The 20,768-nt window shown below is 48.0% G+C and overlaps 1 protein-coding gene across 4 annotated transcripts in view; it reads left to right on the forward strand.

Annotated features, from left to right (window-relative positions):
* The first annotated feature begins 6,929 nt into the window (after positions 1-6,929).
* Positions 6,930-20,768, forward strand: part of INF2 (inverted formin 2) — a 43,839-nt gene continuing 30,000 nt past the window's right edge. For all 4 annotated transcript variants that reach the window (XM_075104059.1, XM_075104060.1, XM_075104058.1 and 1 more), the window contains exon 1: positions 6,930-7,022. The gene's annotated coding sequence lies outside the window, so the exon portion shown is untranslated. The remainder of the gene's footprint in view (positions 7,023-20,768) is intronic.

Below are 20,768 nucleotides of genomic sequence, written 5' to 3' on the forward strand. Positions count from 1 at the left end.
TGTCACTAATGTGCAGAATACCACTGCTTTACGTGCTTGAGCAAATGCTTGAGCAAATTCTATTGTTGGAGTATCTCAGGCTTCTAAGCATAGGTTTTAGAAGTTGTATCTTCCTCTTTTTACACATGAGGAACAGAAATGCAGTTACATTTACCATAGCATGGACCTCAAGTTACCTTTAAGACCCAAGTTGTTCTTGGGCTGCTTGTTTGCTGGCCAGGAATTCAGCCAAGAAAAGGTCCTCAGAAGAAACAGAAGTTACAGGGTTAGGAGAGAGAAGTGATGAATCAGTTTGGCATCAATAAAGAATTTTCCTCTAAAAGGTGGCAAAATCTTTTGTGTCTTTGTTACTGGCTTTGAAATTAAGACCCTTGGCCATGGTGGCAAGACAGACTTAGTTTATCCAGGAGAAGGTAGAGACACAAAATAAGCATTTCCTTGAAACAAGAATGGTAATGGGAAACAGGCTGACTATATCCTCACAGTGGGTCCAACCATGGCCCTACTTATTTACGGCCAAGCATGATGTATCCGTGTACAATAGCCAAATTATCAAATATTCCAAGCTACAGTTGAGTACAGATTATGGGGTCAGCCTTTGTCCTGCTGCAAGCACCGGCTTTGAAAGAGAGCCTTTGTAAAGGAAAATGGCCTGCTGTTTGTATCGGTGTCCCTCCCTAAATGAATTCTGCATTTCTCCCAAAGACACACACTAGGTCTAAGAATCAGTCTCACAAAGGCTCTCTGTCTGGGTGCCTTTACTTAGAACACAGATTTTATTTATCAAAACTGCATGAAATTTGTTGCCATGTTGATACTTAACATGCAGAACGTGCTGCTTCTCGGCAAGTTAGGATGGTGGGAATAGTGAGGATCCTAAAGCAGAAGGAACCATGCCTTGCCCTGCTGTGGTACTTCCATCCTTTTATCAGTTCTGGCAACCTGGCTAATTCAGTGCTAGCTTAGCACCAAGCTGCCTCTGGAAACAAAAAAATCTCATGCCTTGCTCAAAAGTAGAACAAAGACCTTCGGGTGAAGAAGTGAGACAGCCTTCTGCAGACATCACATCTTTTTACTCAGCCTTTTGCTAATTCACTTAGCTAAGACTTTTGCAGATGTTGTTTCAAAGAATGGGTAGTGAACTAGGCTTTGCAGGTGGTGGAAGCCTACCCCCATCTATGAGGAGCAGGCTGGAAGAAAGCCCAAAAACATAAGACCAGCTGTACTGCACCATACTGAAGCCTCCATCCAAGTAGCCCCACTTCTTGTCTCTGTAAGTGGCCAAACCAGATGCCTCACGGTTGCTAGTTCTGCGTAAGTACAGCATATAATGATACCCACCTGTAACACCTCCTCAGCCTCCAGCATTTTATAGCTTAGGGACTTCCAGAGCCAGAATTATTATCTTAATAGCCCTCAATCTATTTTTCTTCCATTAATTGGTCTTCAATTATTTTTAACATCCACAACATCCTGCAAAAGGGATTCACAACTTAATGTCATGTTGTGTGAGGAATCACCTCTTATTTGCCTTGAACCTTCCTTCTACTACTTTTTTTCCTGAGGTTCTTAGTTCTTCTGCTGGAAAAGACACTAAATAACTGTATTGTGTTTGGCTGGATCCAACCACAATGGCCAATAACTTGTGGGGCCCAAGCCTTTGCAAAAATCCTTTCCCAGAAACCTAACATTATTTTTGCCATATCTGCACCTCCAGTATTCTGGGGAGGGCAAAAAGGTAGGAACTGTGTCACTAACATAGTAATTTTTCTATAACTAGTCCCTGTAACACACATCTTAAGCTGGTTGGTCTTTCTTATTGTGGCTGTGGATTGGTCATCCAAAGGCTGATGGAGGGAGTTTCCGTTACAAGAGACAGTCAAACCTACATAGCTCATGAACATTCATCTTCTGTCTCAAAGTGTATGAAACACGCTGGGCATACAGTATGCGAAGGAAGAAAGGAAGCCACCAGTGATGCACAACCAAGACATGAGATGTAGGCTGAGACTGACATGAGTATCTGAGGAACAAGGAGGGAACCAAAGGATGGGTGACCTGTCCAAAAGCACCCCACCCCGCGTCGCGAGAGTGGCTGTCCTCGATCGCTACCCAAAATGGGAGGGCAAAGCTGCATATCACAGCCTTTCTTCGTTTCTTCAGGCTACAGAAAGATTTTGAAGTAAAAGGAAAGGAGAATTTAGGACCAAATCCCTTTGTGGTCACTGAAACTGGCTTCTGCTGTTGCAGACAAACCCCTCCTCAAGCACTTTTCATAAAGCAATGAAGCTCCCTTTTAACTCAGACAAGGATTTTTGGGCTTTCATCTCCTGACAGAGATATCGCTTTTCTGACCATTAAAAAACCTGTTCCCATCGTCAGTGTAAATGTGTTCATTTCTCATTAACACCCATTTGTTCTTGTGCCAGTATAGTTCACACGCTTGAATAGCTGGGGGGATTTTGCTCCTGCGTGGCACTGACACCTTTCCCGAAATGCTCAGAGACAATCACGGCCCTGCTCAACCCTCATTTTGTTATGCTATATCAGCCAGTCTTTTAATCTCATGCTGTAAACCAGCACCAGCATTCCCCTTCTCAGCATCTGTTCCACTTTAAATTCACCATTCTGGGAATTATCGAGACTTACACACAGCATTTCAAAGGATGCTTCTAGCTGAGTTATTAGCAGTGGGGACCTGAACTCAAGCAAGCTGGACATAAAAGCAGAATGCTTTCCTGCCAGAGCTGGAAACATTTCCAAGCCCTGGCAGACTGAGAAATCTTTACACAGTCTGGATACAAGACAGAGGCAGGGAGCCACACATCACCTGTACCCCCAGTTTGGCTGACAGATGTGTATCCCACCAGTTAACAGGACACCTGGATGAATATTTTCTCCTGAGTTTGTAACTGGTTCCCTTATCCATGGCCAGTGACAGCAAGCATGGCTTTGCTGTGTACCTGGAGGAGTACCAGGCAGACCGAGGAGTAAGACATTTATAGGAAAGTCAGAGCACTGAATCGGTACAAAATTATATCCCATTAGTTTATGCTTTGAGTGTACCTGAATAATCAGTGCCAGAACTACAGTGCTTTAAAAATCCATTACGTGGGAAAGACAGCCATTAATCCCAAATTGCGGTTAGGTAGAAATCTAGGGGTGAGGGGAAGGAGACTTTAGCCTCTTCTTTCACTGCAGTGGGTGTTTGTTCTGGAAGGTTTTAACCTCTTTGAAATCATGTTTGAGATGCAATTGCTGTTGCTGGGGCAATAAACATGATGGCACATGAAGAAAAAAACGCTCTCAAGTGGGGAGCAGACAAGAGGAGCAGATGAGCCCTTATGAAACAAAGGACTTTCTTCCTCTCCAAGCGTCGTCTCTAACAAAACAAAATATGAGGCAGAGTGACTGAAAACATCTTAGAAAAATTGACTGCGCTTAGCTACATTATATAATAGGACATCAGTGAGTCTTTATCTAAATCACACAATCTGAGGCATTTCACCCATTCCGTGCCTCTAGGCTTCTTAAATGATTTTTTTTATCTTTCTCCCATTACAACAACAGAAAATGTGTGCCTAAATCCTCGTGTGTGTATGCACCGTTATTGACTTACAAAGACTAGATTGCTCCCCAGTGTTCTTACTTAATCTCCTGTGGTTCAGGGAACACTAAAACACAAAGATTATTGTGCACTTGATATTACAGATAATATCTTCATCTTTGAGGCTTTTAACTCTCCCAGGACCCACTCCCTCAGGCAGTGAACAATATTCAACCACTGCCACCGCTTTGCAACTCAAAACCAAAAAGCACTTTTCTTCTGTGTGCTGACCGTCACTATAAGTGTTGCAAAGGGCTGAAGCGAGAAACAAAGGATCCGGAATCCTGTGCAGTACGTGCTCTTAACCTCCACCACTGCTGGAAACAAGTCCTGCTTTAATCTGAGCAGGGACAAACAAAACCACCTCTCGTCATCAGACCTTGGGACAATTCCCGCAGCTGTGCAGTAATGACATTCTCAGCATGGCAGATCTCTATCTAAAATCCAGCTAATTGGTAGGAAGAGGAATGTCTGCACAAACATTCATGTCTCTCAGTATTCCTGAGCTCTACTGCAGCCCTGCCCTCATGTCATAAGTCCCAAATAAATGTCTCAGTCCCCCTGAGGGGCAGGGCACAACCGTAGGTAAAATATCAGGAACCTGACGTGGATCCCAGGACAGCAAGAACACAGAGATCAGAAGGAAAAACTTTGATCCAAATATTTGGCATTTGGACTAGATGATCATTGTAGGTCCCTTCCAACTGAAATCTTCTCTTCTCTTCTCTTCTCTTCTCTTCTCTTCTCTTCTCTTCTCTTCTCTTCTCTTCTCTTCTCTTCTCTATTAGTGTAGGTAGTGAGAACACAGAGCAATACAGGCTAAGAGTGATTTGGAAGCAGCTTGTTCCCCTGAAAATGTGGCTTTTTAACAGCTCAATCCAGCCAGAGCAACAATCCCCTGAGCTTCAAAGTCCCATCTTCCAGCTGCAGTGGTGTTTCTTTCCACCTGTTTTGCTGTGGGTCCAAGGACCAGCGCAAGGGTGCTGCTGAACAAAAATATCTCGCCATCAGCAATCTTGCCTGAACGAAAGCAAAAAAATGGCTAGCTGTGGATTAGAAGAGAAAAAGTGGTTCACGGTGTAACCAAAGGAGAATTTCCTCCATGTGGTGGACTTCTATTTACACATTTCTGATATAAACGGCAGTGAAAGCAGCCAACAGAAACAGCAATTCAGATAGACATTCAGCAGCACCTTCAGTGACCACACCCGCTCCAGGCAGGCAGGCGAAGGGCCCAGCCTGCTTTTGGAGGATGCAAGGTTTCGAGGTGCAAAGCACGCTGCAGATACAGGTCTGGGGAAGCAAATCAGCTCCTGCATCCCCTCAGCCACATCACATGTGCACCCAGCTCTGGACACACATGCATAATGTAGCTTTATCCCAACAAAAGAGCATTTGTGTGTTCACTGTTCACCCCCGCATTCATATCTGCTTTGGTCAAAAGGGACTTTGGTGAAAATGAGGGACATTTACACAGAATTTCATTTTCTCTCCTTGCCTTGTCTTTGCTGAGCTTTGCTCCTCACTCCTACAGGATGGTGAGAGCCTTTATGACCCAGCAGTTATAATTTATCCTCCATGAGCATTTTTTAGGGTTATGTGTACTGTCCCCCTCATGTCCAGGTCAGAAAGCATGACTGACGTGTCATGCATTAGGTAACAATGAGCAAAGCAGTGACCCACAGAGGAAGGGAAAGAGCTCCCTCACTGTCTTTTACCTGCCCCTAGTACAAGGTCACGGTGAGCTGCAGGTCTCCAGCACGTAACACAGCCCCGCACGCTCTCTGCTACCCCACAGTCCTATGTCATAGCTGGTAAGTGGACTGGAGGGTCCACTGGCCAGCTGCCCAGCACAGCAGTCACCTGGTAGGAGAGAGGCCACAAACCTGATGCTGAAAATGCCTGAAATCGGCTTACGCATGAGGCAGCGTGAGGGGAAGCCCCACGGGTCCCGTCACAGCCAGGAGCAAGGTCTCCTGCCGGTCTCATGTGCCAGGGCTGCCCCCAGATGAAAAGGGAACAGGCAAAGGCAAAGCAGAAGAAAAACACACTCGAGTAGGAAAGAATTGGGTTCCATGTTCCTCTTCACACACCAGAGTAGCAAAAACTTGCAGAAAAGCAAAAAAGGTTAAGGCAAAAACAGCAGCAGCAGCAAAAGACTATTTCCTAAATAACAAATAGCTCTTTTGAAATCAGGTTTATTCCCACAGAGAAAGATTCCAGGGGACACATCCATTTTCCTGCTGTGTAGATTTGTAAAACAAATTATGCACCCACCTGAGTATTGCATAAGATACCAATTAGAAACATTTATTTTGAGTGAAAGAGAAACTGATGAGCCACACTGCTTAACTGCCATCCCTGAGAGATGCAGTCTTCTTTCATTTCTCTCCTCTTCCACTAAAAACAGAGGAGCGTTTTACAAGCAAACGGTAAAATCTCAGGTCTCATTTTCCAATTTGAAGTCTCAGAGATGCTCGGCACTGTGTTCTTATCCTGTAACTATTCTCCAGTCTCCTGTAATCACGCTCAGAAGTCTAAGCTCGGCTCTCACCGGCTTGCAGCAGCCCTTTGCAAGACATTTTTTCATTACTTTTACGTCAGCTATCCCTCTCTCCCCCACCCATGGTTTTCCCTGCCGGGTTTTCTCTCTCGGGATGGCGAAGCTGCGTGGCTCTGCCTGAAACCAGAACGGACTCTGGCCCCTAATGCCGATAGGAGACACACTCCTGACCCACGAAGGGAAACAAACTTTCCACCAAACTTTCCCTGCTTGGCTGATAATACGTAGGCTGAACTCCACCGTTTCGCTGCCCATCTGTAGAGCTGATGCATTGTGCTAAAGGCATCTCTCCCCTCCTTTCGCAGTTGGATAAAGTGAAGTGCTTCTGCTGCAGAGCCCCGGGCGCGGGGTCCCTCGGGTCTCTGACCCCCTTGGCAGCCTCTCCCCAGCTTTCGTGATAGCCCCCCTCGCCTCCCAGCCCCGGGCCGCGGATTCAAGCCCCCTCCCGGGACAGAGCAGCGCGGGCTGCAAAACGCCTCCTGCCGGGGCGGGAGGCAGCGTGTGCCTCCGGGATGCCCGCGGGGGACCGGAGGAAGGGGGATCCTCCCCGAGGGGGTCAGGACGGGCGGGGGAGGGGGGCGAGGCAGCACGTCGGCTCCGGGGAGGGCCCTTCGGGGATCCCCCCTCCCCCCGCCAGGCAGGGCGCCGGGGCGGCACGGCAGGACCCCTCACCAGGCGGGGACACGCTTCCCCGGCGGGGCGGGGCCGGCCCGGACCCCCCCCCTCCGCCCCGCCCCGCCCCGCCCCGCAACCGGGCGGGCAGAGCCCGGCGGCTGCGGGTGCCGGCGGAGGGTCCGTGTCCGCCGCGCCGCGCCGCGCTTCGCCGCCCCCCGCCCGCAGGAGACCGCCGCGGTAAGGCTGAGCCCCGCCGGGGCGATCGATCGCGGGAGCGGGAACCTCTCGGCCGGGAGAAGTTGGGCTGAATCCCCCCGCGCCCCTTCCCGGGGATGCAGCTCGGCGGGGCGTCCTTCCCCCGGTCCCAGCCGGTGGGACGGGGTTGGCATCAAGGGAGGGAAGACACCCCCGCCCCCCCCCGCCAGCTTGGCAGGCTGCTGGGAGCTGGTGCTGGGCGCTGCGGAGAGGTGCTGGCGGGGGGGATCGCAGGTGCGAGGGTAGGGGGGCGTCGGTGGCACCCGGGCGGCGGGTGTGACAGCACGGAGCGTCGCCGGGACGTGGTCCCGACTGCCGGCCTGGCGCCACGTCGGGGAGGTGGGACTCGGCGCGGGCTGCGGATGCAACAGTGCGGTGTATAGGTGGGACGAGGTCCAGGTTGCAAGTGCGACGGCGCAGCAGACAGGTGGGAGCTGGTCTGGGTTGCAGCTGGGAAGATCCCGCGTACGGGCTGGAGGTGGTTTGGCTCGCAGGTGCAACTACGCGGTGGATCGGTGTGACGTGGTCCTGACTGCGGTTGCAACGGTATGACGTGTAGGTGCAGAGTGGTCCAGGCTGCAGGTGTGGCGGTGTGGTGTGCAGGTGGGGTGAGGTCCTGCTGTGCCTGGGTGCGACAGCGCATCTGCTGGCATGTAGCGTACAGCCGCTGTGTCCTGTCTCTGCTCCCGGGGCTGGGCTGGTTGTAGGCTTTTATTTTGAAAGACACTGTTATCCAGTGGTTTCCAGACAAGGCCTCCCAAGTCCTGCCCAGGTTTGCTCACATACTTCTCTCGTGCCTCATCCTCCCTTTTTGCTCAATAACTCTGCAATGATGAAGTGGCTTCTTGCAAAATCAGCACCCAGAGCTGAATTCCAGAGTTTGGGGGTGGGGGAGGAGTGCTCAGATACAATGATCTTAGGAGAAATACCCCAAAATGATGTTCATGGTCCTCCCCTCCCCTCCCCTACCAGATTGGCATTGTGAACTCCATGTCGTTTTTCTTGGATTCCTAAGACTGGGCAATTTCTCTGAGTAAACTTGCTGGCTGCAAAACAGATCAGGCTCTGTGGCAGACTGCGAGGAAACTTCTGACCTAAGTCGGTTAAAAAGAAAAGCTGGAGTCAGCAGAGATACAGTAAGGTTGCAGTCTTCCTACTGAACTTGCTCAGAATTTGGGCTGTCTGGCAACTATCTCATTTCCCTTCCATCCACTTTGTTTTTCCGCTACACAGAGGAGCAGTAGCTGCCAAGTTGTGAGGCGGGGCGGGGGGGCGGATTGCAGGAACCTATGAGCATATGTGATATTTTTTGTCCTGTTATAAGTTAATAAACCCATTCTAGGCTGTTGTCCAAGAATTTTACTTCAAAAATGCAAGCAGTGTACAAGACCCATTGTGTAAAAGATAATCTGAACGTAGGACAGGAAGGGACCTGGCGGGTCAGCAAATCTAAGCACTGAATGATACTACGCCTTATTGCACACCACTGTAATTCATTTGTTCCCGGTCTCCTGTGAAGGGAAACTTTCAGAACTTTACTGAACTGGTATTATAATTATTTTTCCCCAATATATGGCTTTCTCCTCCTTTGCATTTGCACTGTGATTGCTTAGTTTTCCCAGTCCAATGCTTTTCTTTCTTCTCAGTGTAGAAATTGGAGTTGCGTGCTTTTCTCTTTGCTGTGCAATGCCAAAAATGTTAGAACTCGCCAGACTGACCCCTTCTGTGGGACTGGCCATCCGATCTTTTTAGGTCTGTACCCTATTTATTACAGATTTCACCTTTTGTGGCTTAACTTCCAGTTTCACTGTGAGTTGCAGAGCAAGTGGCTGTGCTTTAAATGTGTCAGAAGCTGAACTCTACCCTTTCTTGTGTGCCAGGTATGCTGGACAGGTTTCCCAGAGCAACTGCTTAGAAAATTGTTCTTATCAAAGCAAACTAGGTTGCATTTCATCCCTCTTTCTCCCCCATTTACTTGCATGTCTTCAATTATAATTTTTTCTCTAATTATTCTGTTGATGAGAGATTTTTAATCCCACCATTGCACCGTAACCGGCCATGAGTAGAAGATGGGGGTAATTCAGCAGTGGGTAGCAATACAGTGCCATAGGTTAGGCAGTGAGTAATATTCACAGAGCTGAAACCGTTGGGGGAACTTCAGACAAACTCAGTGCTCATATCTGAGCTCAGATTTAACTCCCAGTTGATATCCTTGCTCTTAATATTTGCAATAAGGTCTATCAATAATGATTCAGAGGAAATACCATCACTGAATCAACAAAGTCAACTCAGGATCATCCAGCGGCCCTGAACAAATCTAGCTCTTCTTGGTGCAAAATACTGCAGTCTGTAGGTGCAAACACATCACAAGTTCTCCCTCTTCCATTCGTTAACATTGTACATGGCTTTTTATCTAACTAGGTGAAAAATAGCTACATATTTTGCAGAAGCTAGGTACAGCCCTGCAGCGTGATGCCCTTGGTGTTCAGTGCAGGAGGGAGACTTGAGAATGACTATGTGCTTCTGGCCTAATATATTATAATCCCTTTGGTATTATCCACCAAACTCAAGTCTATTCCACTGTTTCTCAGCATTGCATGTGCAGCAGTTTATCATACAGCGCTTGTAAGCGTTGTGCTGCAGAGGCTGCCTTCATCTCCCAGTGGCCAGAAAAAAAACACTGAGAGCACCAGGTGCTGCAACAGAGCGGGGAAACAATCTGTATTTTAATTACACAGAGAGCTCTTGGGTCCTGTGCTGTCAACCGAGATGCTAAGACCAAACTGGGAGAAGGAAAAAAAGTAATGTCAAATATTGAGCCTTGGCTTTCTCCTTCTAACAGAGGGCTGCAACATGCTGGTAGGTCTGGTGCCGGGTTGTCACAGCATTCCAGTTGTTCCAGTTCTGCAGGCATGCTGTAAAACTGGAACAAAGCACAAGACAAGAATGCTTCAAAAAAGAGTTTGCTACATTTGTGCAACTTCTGAGTGCTACTCGGGTTCCTTGTCAAGGGCAAGTATTTTCTGGTTCCTTTTTCACAGGAAAAAGCTAGTAAGCAACAGTCAAGCCTTGTGATTGCTGCCAGATGTCATTAGTGGTAGACGAGGAGCCGTTTTTATGGAACTGAATGTAGAAACAAATGGGAAGAGGGTGTGTGGAGCTCATGAGCCACTGAGCCATAGCCTGGCATCTGCAAGAGTGGCTGCAGTTAAAAGTAAGTGGTGGTACGATGTGGCAGGTGAATGTTTGTTGCCATTTTGTCAACCTAGCCTTTCAGATCTGTGGAAAGCATCAGGAGAGAGTCTGGTAGCGTGATAATCTTTCTGTTTGATGTAATGAAAAGGTACTGTTCCCAGATTCAGCTGTTTCTACTAGTTTGACACCTGAGCTGATGTTTCCAAGTGCTGGGAATGCTGAAGCCACAGATCAGTGAAAAATCTTAAGCAACTAATAGTGCTTGCAAAATGCTCTGTGCAGCATTTGATGGTGTACTTTCAGGTGCTCTGGGAAACCTACTGAGCTCATAAAAGAGGAGGCAGAAGGTAGACTAAGAGCCGGTGCTTGAAGTCCTCATCCCAGTATTGGAGTTTCTCAGCCAATTCCAGAATATTCTAGTATCCTAAAAGTTACAGCTCATTTCAGAAGAGACATTGCTGCAGCACTGTCTAATAAAAAAACTAAAGGCAAATGAAGAGCTGCGGTATTTTGTAGTTGGTAGGGCGCAGCGTTCACCTTGGCATGGTTGTAGTAGGTGTCACCAGGTGGTGCTATTTTGTGCTGACTTGCCATTTACTTTTCTTACCATGAGGACTATTTTGCCTTGGCTGAGCTGTATATGGTATTAATTTGGTAGAATGTTTAAGACAGAGGAGGAATTTGCTCTTTGTGTTGCTTCTCCATTAGAGTCTGTTGTGCAGATGTCCTCAGTCAGCCATTGGTGCTAGGAGGACTTTCCCAAAAGGGATGTGAGAAAAACTCCGTTTGATAGGTGGCATAGCTGCTCACAGAGTACCCCCAGGTTCAGTAACACTGATTTCTCCCCAAATCTGACTTGCAAAGCCTTCTGTTTCCTCTGCTACTCCCAAGCTGATGGTTAACGCTGAAGCAGGACGCTGCTTATGGCAGCAGGCCACCTCGAGACTGTTTTGGTTCCTACGTTTCCAGCTGGGAGAGCTGAGTCACGTTTTAATGAGCAAGGACAGCGGAGGAATATGGAGATCACTCCAGGAAAGTGTGGGAAAGGAGGCACCCTGCAACCATAAAACCTCTAATTTTAGTTCTAGTTTAAAATGGAAAATATTGGTGATTTTTGCCCTTGCAGCAGTCAGATGAATTTGGAGGCCCATAGGTCTGCTCTGCTCCCATCTGCGCTGCAGCAAGCCTCTCCACAGGGAGTTGGGGCCGCCTGCTCCTCCTCACCCCCCGGCAAGGCCCGTGCCATGTGGGGGGCATGCCAGCCCTGTCCCCGTCCCAGGGGCTGCATGGTGAGCTTGGCCCTTGCTGGAGACTCAGCCCCTCTCCAGCCTGCCCCGGCAGGTGGAGGGGACAAAGGGAGGGAAGCGGCAGCAGCCTCGGGCTGCGGCAGAGCCCCTTTCCCCTCCCCGAGTGGATGAATGAAGATGGTGTCATTTATAGTTATTTATGACTTTGGTGAGCAGCTCTGTTTGTGTCAGTGTAGCTAAGGAATAACTTTGTTACCTTCCAGTCTGTCAATTAAATTGCATTATTTTTAATAAAGCATCTATCTTCTGTTGTGCTGGTTTCCCCTATTGGGAAACTGTCTACTTCTCATCCATCTTGGTTTTCTGTTAAGTCATTGCATGGTGTTCACTGAAAGCAGAGCGCTAAGCGTTAGCGTTATTTTCTGACAGAGGCCCCCAGTGGAAGCAGAAGTTCCCATAGTACAAGGTAGCAGCTTTTTGTGAGCGATGGTTTTCTTCCCACAGGCCGCCAAGAAATCAAGCCATGGCAAATCGGCTCTTTCCACCGCCTGGCCCACATCGAAGTACTTCACCTAAATAAAAGGATGGTCCCTGCTGCTGAAGAGTGTACTCTGAGGAGTGGGTGCAACCCGTGTGTGGGTGAAGGGGCTGGCTACAGGACCACGGGGGGCTGCGGGAGGAGAGGCAAAACCACATCCCATCCCATCCCATTAGTTTTGCACCGGCCTGTCTCTTCCAGCCGTGCTGCAGCGCTGCTGCCCAGCGCCGAGCTCAGCCCCTCAGGTGCAGCGGGTCCCTCAGGTGCACAGGTAGCACTGGGGGGTTCTGGGGTCCGGCTCTGGGGTTTTTCCCCCTTTGCTGACCACAGCTGTGGATCCTGGGCAGCTGCCTCTGCTCTGTTGGTTGTGTGAGTAAGCTTCCCTCCCGCCTCAGAAACAGCCAGAATCTCCTCCTTTGTGCATTTCTAGCTCAGAAAAGGCTGATTCATTCTCTGAAGCAGATTAATTACTTCTGCTATTTAAAAAAAAATCCTTTAGAGTTGGTCAGCTTAACTTTCAGCTGCGTGTACAATGCAGTAAAGCAAATGTGGCCTGAGCCAGAGCAAAAAAGTTTGCATGGAAAATGAAACTGTGGGTTGCAGTATTTACCTGGCCCTTCAGCAGTGGGCAATGTAGGAAGTATTTGTGAACATGTCTTGGTCCTGACTTATTTGACAAGTGGTGCAAATTTGAGCCCGCCATGAAGGTGAACTGGGAAACAAATATTTTTATTTCCTGATATGTTTTATAACTTGTTTCCCTTCTGGTTTACATCAGGCTGATGTGGCATCTGGCTCCCCCAGTAGCTTCTATCCAAAGTCTGGCTGAGCTGCTCCGTTTCTTCCTCCGAAGGCTGCTTTCCAGCCTGCTTGGCTCTGCTAGCTTGTTTATGCACTAATGGACTGTAGTTCCACATTTCAGAACAAGCTGTCCAATATTCATGAGTTATTTTGTATTTACCCAGTCTGAGGCTTCTTTTATAAGCCTAGGGATAAATTCTGGGTTTTGTTATTTCCATTACTGGAAGCGCACTGAACATACACAACCATTACCAAGCCCTAAATATGGCTTCTATTTGTCTAGAAGAAAGGTAAGGGAAAGGACTATCACAAAGCTAAATTGATTTACAAGCCTGCAATTCCCAGACCCCTGTTCTGATAACACTTGTAAGCAAGTGTTGGAGCAAGCCATATGCGTAGAGATGAATCACATATAAACTAATATCCTAATATTAGTTGTATATTTATTTATCAGGCAAATGTAGTGATTTTTTTTCTTGAAGATCAATGACAACCACGTGCTCAGCTGGTGTAAAGCACTGCAGCTCTTTGGACTATGGAAATCTGAGGATAAGTCTGAACAACTGATTTCTTTGCAAAGAAAAAAAACCAATATCAACCACTTGTTTCTAATTCACTAAAGTTATTGAAAATATTATGTAGGAAAAACTAAAAGATGTCAAAGTGTTGGTATAAGAAACCTTGCATGTAAGTTAGACCTGTGTATAGTAAGATCATTTTGCCCTAGCATGAGACTATCTCATCATAAACCTCCAGCTGTTCGGGCCATATTAAAATCCATTCACGTTAATTCCAAGACTGTGGGTTAGAACTAGAAAGATTTTTTTTAGGACTGACAGCTTTAGGTCCCCTTGAAACAGCCAGACCAAGTACTGTAGCAATGTGAAGGGTTAAGCCAGCTGATGTTCTAGGTTTCCTGTGTTGCGAAATAGGGAGTTCAAACTCTTTCACCCAGCAGCAGAGAAAATAGTCTGAAGGCATCTTTGGAGTGGATTAGTTTTGAAATAATGCTAAGCCACTCTTCTGCTCAGTGCAAGAATTTGTTTTAAACGGCTCAAATGCTTAACTTTTTGAATTAACAGCTGAGCATGTTCTCTGGTTACTGTTAATAACGTTATATTCAGACAAGTTTGCAGGAAGTTATCTGGCAGCATCTGGGTCTGTTCTCCTTAACATGTGCAATATGTACTTTACCTGTGCAATGCTCAGCCTTATCTGAACAAAAATGTTCAGGATGTTTGCTCTTGGGTTGTACACCAGGTGAGATACCAACCACCATGATTCATCAGCAGTCGACGAGAAAAGCTGATCTCAATAGGAGGGAGTCGCGTTTGCAGCCTGTTTGGGGAACAACTGGAAAAAGCTGCTTCCCTGTGCACTGTTCTGGTCCCTCCGTAGCTTTTCAGCAGGGACATCTGTAAACGCTGATAAAAAGCTCTTTGGCGTAGTGGTGCCTACAACCCTTTCCCCTGCGGACCTCCTGTGCCACACCAGTTTTCAGGGAAGAGCTATTCCCTGCCCAAAGATTGTCATCCTTGTGCAAGTAAAGAGTATGGCTAAAGCCAGCACAGGACCTGCCTGCCTCTCTCCCTCTGGGGCAGAGCTTAAAAGGTCTTTTTTCTGTAATTACATCTTCGCACTGCTGCAGCACCAGTGTGTGTGTGTAAGGGAGCAGAGTTCAGCCACCTGTGCAGCCTTCATCCTGGCAATTCCTAAGCAGTTCCCCTGCAACCTTAGCATGGGTGTAATATATGTATGCAGGATAAATAAACTTAATAAATATCAGGCCCTTTACTCAGCCTGTGCTTGAGTGTGCATACATCCTTTAGAAACCCATGCGTTGGTCTGTTCCCATTGCTCTGGGTAGAACTGCTGGTGCAGTTTGGGTTTCTGACAGAAAACTTTGTTGTCACCTGTCCAAAGAAGACACCGAGTTCCCCATGGTTAATGAAGTAGTATCCCTGGCTGGAAGCACCCTCCTCAAAACAGGATGTTTTTTGTTGCAGAAACTTCCCACCAGAAGAGCTGCAGAGCAAATGTTTTTGATGCTTAAAGCAGATCGACCCCATTAAATACAAAGTTCCAGGAAATATGCGTGTGTTGGCAGTAGCAGAGTTCTTTATTTTCATTATCTGAAGTATCTGTCAGAAAAAGACTGCTTGAGAAGGCTTTTTTTTTCCCTCCTTATAGCATCATCTAAAGTGAACGTATCCAGCAGAAAAGCAGTCAGAGAGCTGGTCCGTGACAGCTGGAGGGGTGTCAGTCTCCAAGTAGCAGCGAGCAGTAGAGCGAGCAGTCAGCTTTGTAGCTCCCATCTTGCTCCCATGACTTCCTGAGGATGCTCAGATGTCTCTGCTCCCCAAGGAAGGAGTAAACCGGCTGCTTTCACTGTGCTCTCCCAGTGCCTGGGAAGGTCGTCGCTGGCCCACCCCATCTACCCCCCAGCAGCTCTTCCGGCATTTCCTGCGGCACAGGATCATGCTGCAAAGGCCAGATACCTCCCCTTCCTGGTGGGCAGGCACAGGATTGGGCTCTCCCCCTAAGCTCGTATGTCTTCATCTGACCAAACCCCCTTTCAGTGCCCTTTCAACACCTTCTTTGACACTGGTCCTTCTGGTTGCTTATCAGAGTTCCCTTCTCAGATGAATGAATGAGTGTTGATGGATTATTCAGGTTTCTTCCTGATACCTTAAATTTTCCCCTATAAAGACATGGTTGTCTTCACTGGCTGCACAGGAGCCGCAGTACCCAACAAGCTGGTCACAGAGATGTGGAGGTGAATATTATACCTGTGATTCTTGAATATTGGCTGTGCTGATGTTTAGTAATTTAGTAGCCAATGGTACTAGGTGTTTTAGGCAGTATCAACTGAAAAGAGCCATCACAGCTGACCTCTGGCTGGCATCTCTCCCTCCCAGCCAGAAATGAGGTGGGTGTCTCCTTTCCAAAATCCTTGACACAACTTACAATAAAAGTCACTGGCACAGGAGCTGATTTGTCACATAAACGTAGAACAGCAAGAAGACACTAATTGCTGTAATTAGGAATAATCTAATTCCTAAGGGCAAATGGGGTATATTTATTTCTGTTTAATTAGATTCCTGCATTTCATGGACCCTCCGTGTGGGCAGGGGAGCCACTGTGCTGCTATCCAGAGGCAGCAGAGCAATGCTGGAGCTGCAGAGGGTCTTGGCTCTTCTTTACCTAACATGGGACTAAACTTCCAGTTCTTGAATTAATCTGTCTGATTTTGATGTGATCACTGTTCAGAGGACCACCAAATCATCTGCTAGAAAATCGGAGTAAGATTTGCTGGGGGAAAACCATTAGCCTTCTCTAAGCAACCTGAAAGCAAAGTTTCTGGGACAGCAGCTCAGTCATGAAGGGATGGATCCATAAAAGGATTTACGCCCTTAACATCCTACATCCTTGTGGTTTGGGGGGGCAAATCTTTGCTCCCCAGGACAGCACTCAGCTCTCCTGGGAGATAAGCCTTTGGACTGACTCCTCGCGAGCACCCCTCTCCAGGCACAACAGCATGGGGCTGCTGCTGCTGCTTCCTCCAGAGGAAGAGGAGGCCAGGGGTGCCGAGGAAACCCTCGCTTCCCAGGCAGCACCCAAAGCATTCAGGGACACAGCCCCATATGTTGATTCTTCCCGGTCGTGCTGTGAAAAGCGAACGCCTTTTATATGGCCGGGTTACAGACAGTTGGGTCGACAGCTCTCGGCTGGGGGCTGAGCTCGGTGGGGTGCAGAAGCATCCGCCTCTCTGTGAGCTGCTCCCACGCAGGCTGGCGTTGGAGCGTGGCGAGGGCGCAGGCAGCTGCCTGCAGCAGCCAGGCAGGGCTGCAAACACCTGGAAGCAGCATAAGTGATGCATGAGATGGGAGCAGGAGCTGGGATCCAAACCCCCTTATTTTTCTCAGCTACTGCTGATTGTTGCTCCTGTTCAGCCCTAGAGCTGGGTTTTCTGCTTTTTAGCCCAATTTCTCTGCTTCTGCTTATTTTTTTACATGGGAGATGATGCAGCCTTTCTAAGAACACAGACATTTCTGGCATATCTCACAGGTCCAGGCCTCAGATGAAACCTGATGGGAACTGATAGCCTTTTAAATTTCTTCCATGGTTCCAAGGACAGGAATTTGCAACATCAACAATCCTTTCTTTGCAGGATTTTTTCTCTCTTTAACTCCCCCCCTCACCCCACCCCAAACATGCTGTAAGCCCCAGCCTGCTCCCAAGAACCAGATTAGTGACTAATCTTTTGAGGACTTGAGGCTTACACATCAGGAGTGCATGTAACATAAAGTGAAATTCATTCACTGGTGGAAAAAACATCATGAATTAATGTTTGTCTTGGATTGTAAAAACACGCTCTCAGAGTGCTTCCTACAGCAGGATGGGGAGTGGTGCAGTCATTTCCCTGGACGCTGAATTGTTATGGTGAAACTGCCTTAATTAGAAAGCATGTGGGCAAGTTCGACTCTTAAAGGCTAGCTGAATTTGGACCAAAGGCCAGAGGGATCAGTGTGTTTCTAATATTGGTGGAGCTGTGCTCATGTACACAAGGGTTCGGTTCCGCCACTAAGGCAGGGAAACTCTTGCCGTAGGCTGCAACTTTTGATCTAGGGGGTTCAGTTCAGGATAGAGGCCTCACAGAGTAAGAAGAAAACAGTATTTGAAGTCTAACTGCTACCCTGAGCCAGGCAGGAGGTCTCTGCTAAAATGGGCCATGTTGAAATATTCACAATTTAATAATAACTGGCCTTCAGTTAACACCTCCCGAGAGGCTGAATGGATGTATTTTACAGCTGTGGCTCACAAACTAGTTTCCATGTGAAATCTTGACCAGAAAGGCACAGAGATGTTTCCTGTTAAAAAGAGCATTTAAAGTCTTCAGAGCCTGCTCAGCCCATAAAAGCCAGGCTGGACCAAAGCTCAGCAGGACCTTAGGGGTGCCTTGGTGAGAGCAGGATTCCTGTTATCAAGACCTTCCCCACGGTATCGCTGCCTGGGCCTCTGACCTTTGCTGTGCTGCCCCTCTCCTAGCTCTCAGTCCCAGGGTGAGCAGCCTCAGGTTGGACATCCCCCTTATTTTAAGCTGTCCTGGCCCTCCCAGCATTTCAAAGACATCTGAGATCTTGCAATGTTTAAAGCCCCAGTGCCACAACGCCAGAAAACCCCACATGGCTGATGCAAGGTGCAAGGGGCTGTCCCACCTCCTGCCACCCCCACGCTCTCCATCCCCCTTGTCCCGGCCATCCTTCTTCCTCTTTTTTTTCTTTTTTCTCTCCTTTCCTTTGCCAGATCATTTCCCTGCTCTGGGTCACCCCGTGCGAGGACTGCTGTCTTCAGCTGGCAGATGGATGTGCGGTGTGGTGCAAGCCTCCCCTCTTCCCAGCCCATGGGGAAGTGTCACCCTTCTAGTGGCCAGCAGCAAGTGAATGAGGGGGGTGACAAATGACATGCAAATGCCTTCCTGGAGGCTACAGAAAAGTCACTTGCTCGCACCTTTCCAGAGACTGGTATTTGCATACTATTAGACGCCAACATCCTGTTGAATTTTCTTAGAGCGTGTGATTTGCAGACACGCTCATTCAGGGATTTAGACTTTATTGACTGAAGGCTGCTTGGCAGAGGAGGAGAGAATGAGCTGGCGGGGAAGCTGATAGAGGAGGATCCTTTGTGCGAGAGAGACGAGAATAATTTGGCTTCAGCTCTGAGGTAGGAATTCTTTCCTCTGTCCATTTCCATGTCCTCGCGGCATCCTGTGGAGGTGTTTAAAAACAAACAACGGAGCAATAAAAGGTTTTTGGCTCTCATAATATCTGTTTATGTAACAGCTTCCCATTGAGTGGGAACTGCGAGAGTGTTAGAAAGTTACCACCGCGCTGTCTGTGTGGCTGGGTAACAGTTTCTGCCTCTCACTTGACCTCCAAATCATAATAATAAATTGCGTCCCAAAATGCCGAATGGTGCTGGAATGGATGCTGTTGCCGGGTGGAGCAGGGAGCGGGGGGGGGCCTCCAGACCTGCCTTACATCCTGCCAGGATTTTCATGGGATCCAGACTCCAGACCAGAGTCCTGTTGCTTTCTGGCTGGGGTCGGGATGCCTCGCTGGCTCCTGTGGGTCTGTTAACAACAGTGGGGAGGAAGCCCCAGTGAGATCAGGATGAAGCTTTTGCAGCCCCACTTGCTGCAGCGCAGCAGGGAGCTGGCACCCTCTGCATGGGGTGAGTGCTGGCTACCACCTGGCGTCCCCAGCCTGAAATCCGAAGTGCCTCCGAAGGCCTGTGGTAGCATGCAAGGGTGCTGCAGGGCTCGTATCCACCGTGGAAAGATTTTAAATTGGTTTGGCTGACTTGGCAGTCGAACAGGGAAGACTGGCACCTTGCTTCTCGCCAGGTCTCCCCGGTGGTGGTGGCTCTTTCTGAAGCAAAGTTCTGACAGCTCCACCAAGCTGATTTAAACCTGGCTTACCATGTTAAGGTAAATTCATTATTGAGCGTCTCAGATGGTGTTACTGTTATAACAAAGAGTGTTTTTAAACCCTTCTAAAGCTAAGCTAGTGCAACCTTTAAATATATAAATAAGGCTTTAGATGCCACTGAAGATCATAATATAAACGTCCTTGAGCATCTCACTTGAGCTTTATTTGTATGTGGTACTTGTAGCAGCCTGATGATTTATTTACTTTTTTATTTACTGGCAAGGCAGAAGGCACCAGTGATTATTTTTACCAGTGTCGTTAATCCTGGTGTAACCCCACCATTACCAATATATATTGAATGGACACATTACCACTTTTGCAAGACATCACACAGTATCATAGCGTATATTTGCCCAGGAGAGGTAAGCTGCGCTGGCACACAGCATCCTAATAGTGGTGGATGGAGCTGAATCAGGACAATGTGTTTTTTTCTTTCTTTGTTTAAAAATAAGCTACACTGGCAAAATACATATACATTTATACCCGTATGGCCACAGTCCTTTTTGCCTGTGCACTGAAGTCCTTTTCTGGGAGTTTGCTGCCAGAAGAAGCCATTGCCAGCCCCATGCCGGCACCAGCCAGTGCGTGGATGGCACAGCTCCTGCCCGCCGGCTGCAGCGGGCTGCGTGTCCGTGCTCCCTTGTTTGCTAAGGACAAAACACTCCCTGTAACAATGCCGTGCCTCTAAGGACACAGCCAACCTGGGCTGCTTTGTGAGAGCTCCTATTTGCCTCACACATGGGCTGTGCCAAAGCAAAGCATAGTGTGCTGGAGACTTCATGAACTTCTTCAGTAATGCAGAGCAAGGTTGGGCACTCATTCCAAGACCTTTTAAATTTTTTAAGCATAAATCACTCATTCCTGCCTGTGATTCAGCTGGGGATCAAGAATGCCTAGACCTGAAGGTGGCTGAGGCTACTGGCTATGGCAGAAAAAGGATAGAGCAGCGGTTGGTTTGTGCGCTGAGGCAGGGTCTGTTGGGCAAACCGTGACTTTTGTTTGCACATCTCAATTTCCCACCGTACCCTTACCATTAGCTCCCCTGGGAGCATCAGTTCTTACTGACACTGGTGGGCCCACACCAAGGGGCCAGGCTGGTTTCTAAAATAGAGATTTGTCATTCCCTACCCCACACTACTTTTGGTGCATGGGAGGATGATTTCATTTGCCTGGATGTACGTGAGTTTTTCAGACGCTGCATGGGAAAACACAATAGTACAAATGAAAGCAAAAGGAGAGGAGGAACAAACCCATCATGCTTCTTGAAGTGGTTTTGGAAAGCACAAAGCCAGGATGTTGTTTCTTTTTAGTGACTGAGTAGTCTGACGTGTTGTAAAATACAAAGGCTCGGCATATTCCCAGCAACAGAGTGAAAACTGGAACTACCCAGAAGCAAAACCTATCATTAGCAGTCAGCCAGGCAGAACGGGCTCCGGAGTGCCAAGAACAGGCATGG

Source organism: Phalacrocorax aristotelis, chromosome 9 (genome assembly GCF_949628215.1).
Source record: "Phalacrocorax aristotelis chromosome 9, bGulAri2.1, whole genome shotgun sequence".
Classification (NCBI taxonomy): domain Eukaryota; kingdom Metazoa; phylum Chordata; class Aves; order Suliformes; family Phalacrocoracidae; genus Phalacrocorax; species Phalacrocorax aristotelis.